This window comes from Triticum aestivum, chromosome 3A, assembly GCF_018294505.1.
Source record: "Triticum aestivum cultivar Chinese Spring chromosome 3A, IWGSC CS RefSeq v2.1, whole genome shotgun sequence".
Lineage (NCBI taxonomy): Eukaryota > Viridiplantae > Streptophyta > Magnoliopsida > Poales > Poaceae > Triticum > Triticum aestivum.
In genome coordinates, this window is record NC_057800.1 from 411,817,916 (window position 1) to 411,824,465 (window position 6,550).

Consider the following 6,550-nt stretch of genomic DNA (forward strand, 5'->3'; position numbering starts at 1 on the left):
CCTCTTTCCCCCTTCCCCTTTCCTTCTCCAGCAAGGAAAGAAGGGGGAGTCCTACTCCCGGTGGGAGTAGGACTCCTCCAGGCGCACCCCTAGGGCCGGCCGCACCTCCCCCTCTCCCTCCTTTATATACGGGGGCAAGGGGGCACCCCATGACACACAAGTTGATCTTCGTGATTGTTCCTTAGCCGTGTGCGGTGCCCCCTTCCACCATATTCCACCTCGGTCATATCATAGCGGTGCTTGGGCGAAGCCCTGCGTCGGTAGAACATCATCACCGTCATCACACCGTCGTGCTGATGAAACTCTCCCACAATGCTCGGCTGGATCGGAGCTTGAGGGACGTCACCGAGTTGAACATGTGCAGAACGGGAAGACGTACGACTACTTCCTCTATGTTGTGTCAATGCTTCTGTTGCCGGTCTATGAGGGTACGTAGACAACACTCTCCCCTCTCGTTGCTATGCATCACCATGATCTTGCATGTGCGTAGGAAATTTTTTGAAATTACTACGTTCCCCAACAGTGGTATCAGAGCCAGGTTTTATGCATTGATGTTATGCACGAGTAGAACACAAGTGAGTTGTGGGTGATATAAGTCATACTGCTTACCAGCATGTAATACTTTGGTTCGGCGGTATTGTTGGATGAAGCGGCCCGGACCGACATTATGCGTACGCTTACGCGAGACTGGTTCTACCGACGTGCTTTGCACACAGGTGGCTGGCGGGTGTCAGTTTCTCCAACTTTAGTTGAACCGAGTGTGGCTACGCCTGGTCCTTGCGAAGGTTAAAACAGCACCAACTTGACAAACTATCGTTGTGGTTTTGATGCGTAGGTAAGAACGGTTCTTGCTAAGCCCGTAGCAGCCACGTAAAACTTGCAACAACAAAGTAGAGGACGTCTAACTTGTTTTTGCAGGGCATGTTGTGATGTGATATGGTCAAGGCATGATGCTAAATTTTATTGTATGAGATGATCATGTTTTGTAACCGAGTTATCGGCAACTGGCAAGAGCCATATGGTTGTCGCTTTATTGTATGCAATGCAATCGCGCTGTAATGCTTTACTTTATCACTAAGTGGTAGCGATAGTCGTGGAAGCATAAGATTGGCGAGACGACAACGATGCTACGATGGATATCAAGGTGTCGCACTGGTGACGATGGTGATCATGACGGTACTTCGGAGATGGAGATCACAAGTACAAGATGATGATGGCCATATCATATCACTTATATTGATTGCATGTGATGTTTATCTTTTATGCATCTTATCTTGCTTTGATTGGCGGTAGCATTATAAGATGATCTCTCACTAAATTTCAAGATAAAAGTGTTCTCCCTGAGTATGCACCGTTGCCAAAGTTCATTGTGCCCAGACACCACATGATGATCGGGTGTGATAAGCTCTACGTCCATCTACAATGGGTGCAAGCCAGTTTTGCACACGCAGAATACTCAGGTTAAACTTGATGAGCCTAGCATATGCAGATATGGCCTCGAACACTGAGACCGAAAGGTCGAGCGTGAATCATATAGTAGATATGATCAACATAGTGATGTTCACCATTGAAAACTACTCCATTTCACGTGATGATCGGTTATGGTTTAGTTGATTTGGATCACGTGATCACTTAGAAGATTAGAGGGATGTCTTTCTAAGTGGGAGTTCTTAAGTAATATGATTAATTGAACTTTAATTCATCATGAACTTAGTCCTGGTAGTATTAGCATATCTATGTTGTAGATCAATAGCTCGCGATGTTGCTCCCAGTTTAATTATATATATTCCTAGAGAAAACTATGTTGAAAAATGTTAGTATCAATGATGCGGATTGGATCCGTGATCTGAGGATTAACCTCATTGTTGCACAGAAGAATTATGTCCTTGATGCACCGCTAGGTGACAGACCTATTGCAGGAGCAGATGCAGACGTTATGAACGTTTGGCTAGCTCAATATGATGACTACTTGATAGTTTAGTGCACCATGCTTAACGGCTTAGAATCGGGACTTTAAAGACGCTTTGAACGTCATGGACCATATGAGATGTTCTAGGAGTTGAAGTTAAATATTTCAAGCAAATACCCGAGTTGGGAGATATGAAATCTCCAACAAGTTCTATAGCTAAAAGATGGAGGAGAATAGCTCAAGCAGTGAGCATGTGCTCAGATTGTCTGGGTACTACAATCACTTGAATCAAGTGGGAGTTAATCTTCCAGATAAAATAGTGATTGACAGAATTCTCTAGTCACAATCACCAAGTTAGTAGAACTTCGTGATGAACTATAGTATGCAAGGGATGACGAAAACGATTCCTGAGCTTTTCATTATGATGAAATCGATGAAGGTAAAAGTCAAGAAAGAGCATCAAGTGTTGATGGTAGACAAGACCACTAGTTTCAAGAAAAGGGCAAAGGGAAGAAGGGGAACTTCAAGAAGAACGGCAAGAAAGTTGCTGCTCAAGTGAAGAAGCCCAAGTCTGGTCCTAACCCTGAGACTAAGTGCTTCTACTGCAAAGGGACTGGTCACTGGAAGCGGAACTGCCCCAAGTTTTAGCGGATAAGAAGGATGACAAAGTGAACAAAGATATATTTGACATACAGATTATTGATGTGTATTTTACTAGTGTTCGTAGCAACCCCTCGGTATTTTATACTGGTTCAGTTGCTAAGAGTAGTAACTCGAAACAGGAGTTGCAGAATGAACAGAGACTAGTTAATGGTGAAGTGACGATGTGTGTTGGAAGTGGTTCCAAGATTGATATGATCATCATCGCACCCCCCCTATACTTTCAGGATTAGTGTTGAACCTAAATAAGTGTTATTTGGTGTTTGCGTTGAGCATGAATATAATTTGATCATGTTTATTGCAATACGGTTATTCATTTAAGTAAGAGAATAAATTGTTGTTCTGTTTACATGAATAAAACCTTATATGGTTACACACCCAATGAGAATGGTTCATTGGATCTCGATCGTAGTGATACACATATTCATAATATTGAAGCCAAAAGATGCAAAGTTAATAATGATAGTGCAACTTATTTATGGCACTGCCATTTAGGTCATATTGGTGTAAAGCGCATGAAGAAACTCCATGCTGATGAACTTTTGGAATCACTTGATTATGAATCACTTGATGCTTGCGAACCATGCCTCATGGGCAAGATGACTAAGACTCCGTTCTCCGGAACAATGGAGCGAGCAACTGACTTATTGGAAATAATACATACTGATGTATGCGGTCCGATGAGTGTTAAGGCTCATGGCGAGTATCATTATTTTCTGACCTTCACAGATGATTTGAGCAGATATGGGTATATCTACTTAATGAAACACAAGTCTGAAACATTTGAAAAGTTCAAAGAATTTCAGAGTGAAGTGGGGAATCATCGTAACAAGAAAATAAAAGTTTCTACGATATGATCGTAGAGGTAAAATATTTGAGTTAAGAGTTTGGCCTTCAGTTAAAACAATGTGAATAGTTTCACTACTCACGCCACCTCGAACACCACAGTCTAATGGTGTGTCCGAACGTCATAACCGTACTTTATTAGATATGGTGCGATCTATGATGTCTCTTACCGATCTACCACTATCGTTTTGGGGTTATGCATTAGAGACAGCTGCATTCACGTTAAATAGGGCACCATCTAAATCCGTTGAGACGACACCGTATGAACTATGGTTTGGCAAGAAACCTAAGCTGTCGTTTCTTAAAGTTTGAGGTTGCAATGCTTATGTGAAAAAGTTTCAACCTGATAAGCTCAAACCCAAATCAGAGAAGTGCATCTTCATAGGATACCCAAAAGAAAATGTTGGGTACACCTTCTGTCACAGATCCGAAGGCAGGATATTCATTGCTGAGAATGGATCCTTTCTAGAGAAGGAGTTTCTCTCGAAAGAAGTGAGTGGGAGGAAAGTAGAACTTGATGAGGTAACTATACATGCTCCCTTATTGGAAAGTAGTTCATCATAGAAATCTGTTCATGTGACTACTACACCAATTAGTGAGGAAGCTAATGATGATGATCATGTAACTTCAGATCAAGTTACTACCGAACCTCGTAGGTAAACCAGAGTGAGATCTGCACCAGAGTGGTACGGTAATCTTGTTCAGGAGGTCATGTTACTTGACCATGACGAGTCTATGAACTATGAGGAAGCGATGATAAGCCCAGATTCCGCGAAATGGCTTGAGGCCATGAAATCTGAGATGAGATCCATGTATGAGAACAAAGTATGGACTTTGATTGACTTGCCCATTGGTCGGCGAGCCATTGAGATTAAATGGATCTTCAAGAGGAAGACGGACGCTGATAGTAGTGTTACTATCTATAAATCTAGAATTGTCGCGAAAAGGTTTTCGACAAGTTCAAGGTGTTGACTACGATGAGAGTTTCTCACTCGTATCTATGCTTAAGTCTGTCCGAATCATGTTAGCAATTGTCGCATTTTATGAAATCTCGCAAATGGATAAACAAAACTGCATTCCTTAATAGGATTTATTAAAGAAGAGTTGTATATGATGCAACCAAAAGGTTTTGTCAATCCTAAAGGTACTAACAAAATATGCAAGCTCCAGCGATCCATCTATGGACTGGTGCAAGCATCTCGGAGTTGGAATATACGCTTTGATAAGTTGATCAAAGCATATAGTTTTATACAGACTTGCGGTGAAGCCTGTATTTACAAGAAAGTGAGTGGGAGCACTATAGCATTTCTGATAAGTATATATTGTTGATCGGAGATGATGTAGAATTATTCTGCAAAGCATAAAGGAATGTTTGAAAGGAGTTTTTTTTTCAAAGAAAGACCTCAGTGAAGCTGCTTACATATTGAGCATCAAGATCTATAGAGATAGATCAAGACGCTTGATAAGTTTTTCAATGAGTACATACCTTGACAAGATTTTGAAGTAGTTCAAAATGGAATAGTCAAAAAGGAGTTCTTGCCTGTGTTACATGGTGTGAAGTTGGGTAAGACTCAAAACCCAACCACGGCAGAAGATAGAGAGAGAATGAAAGTCATTCATATGCCTCAGCCATAGGTTCTATAAAGTATGCCATGTTGTGTACTAGACCTATTGTATACCTTGCCCTGAGTTTGGCAAGGGAGTACAATAGTGATCTAGGAGTAGATCACTAGACATTGGTCAAAATTATCCTTAGTGGAATAAGGATATGTTTCTCGATTATGGAGGTGACAAAAGGTTCGTCGTAAAGGGTTACGTCGATGCAAGTTTTGACACTTATCCAGATGACTCTAAGTCTCAATCTGGATACATATTGAAAGTGGGAGCAATTAGCTAGAGTAGCTCCGGCAGAGCATTGTTGACATAGAAATTTGCAAAATATGTATGGATCTGAATGTGGCAAACCCGTTTACTAAACTTCTCTCACAAGCAAAACATGACCACACCTTAGTAAACCCTTTGGGTATTGGTCACATGGTGATGTGAACTATTGATGTTAAATCACATGGCGATGTGAACTAGATTATTGACTCTAGTGCAAGTGGGAGACTGAAGGAAATATGCCCTAGAGGCAATAATAAAGTTATTATTTATTTCCATATATCATGATAAATGTTTATTATTCATGCTAGAATTGTATTAACCGAAAACATAATACATATGTGAATACATAGACAAACAGAGTGTCACTAGTATGCCTCTACTTGACTAGCTCGTTGATTGAAGATGGTTATGTTTCCTAACCGTAGACGTGAGTTGTCATTTGATTAACGAGATCACATCATTAGGAGAATGATGTGATTGACTTGACCCATTCCGTTAGCTTAGCACTTGATCGTTTAGTTTGTTGCTATTGCTTTCTTCATAACTTATACATGTTCCTATGACTATGAGATTATGCAACTCCCGTTTACCGGAGGAACACTTTGTGTGCCACCAAACGTCACAACGTAACTGGGTGATTATAAAGGTGCTCTACAGGTGTCTCCGAAGGTATTTGTTGGGTTGGCGTATTTCAAGATTAGGATGTATCACTCCGATTGTCGGAGAGGTATCTCTGGGCCCTCTCGGTAATACACATCACTCAAGCCTTGCAACCATTGCAACTAATGAGTTAGTTGCGGGATGATGTATTACGGAATGAGTAAAGAGACTTGCCGGTAACGAGATTGAACTAGGTATTGGAATACCGACTATCGAATCTCGGGCAAGTAACATACCGATGACAAAGGGAACAACGTATGTTGTTATGCGGTCTGATCGATAAAGATCTTCGTAGAATATGTAGGAGCCAATATGAGCATCCAGGTTCCGCTATTGGTTATTGACCAGAGACGTGTCTCGGTCATGTCTACATAGTTCTCGAACCCGTAGGGTCCGCACGCTTAAAGTTCGATGACGGTCGTAATTAGGGTTTTTGTGTTTGATGTACCAAAGGTTGTTCGGAGTCCCGGATATGATTACGGACATGACGAGGAGTCTCGAAATGGTCGAGACATAAAGATTGATATATTGGAAGCCTATATTTGGATATCGGAAACGTTCCGGGTGAAATCGGGATTTTACCGGAGCACC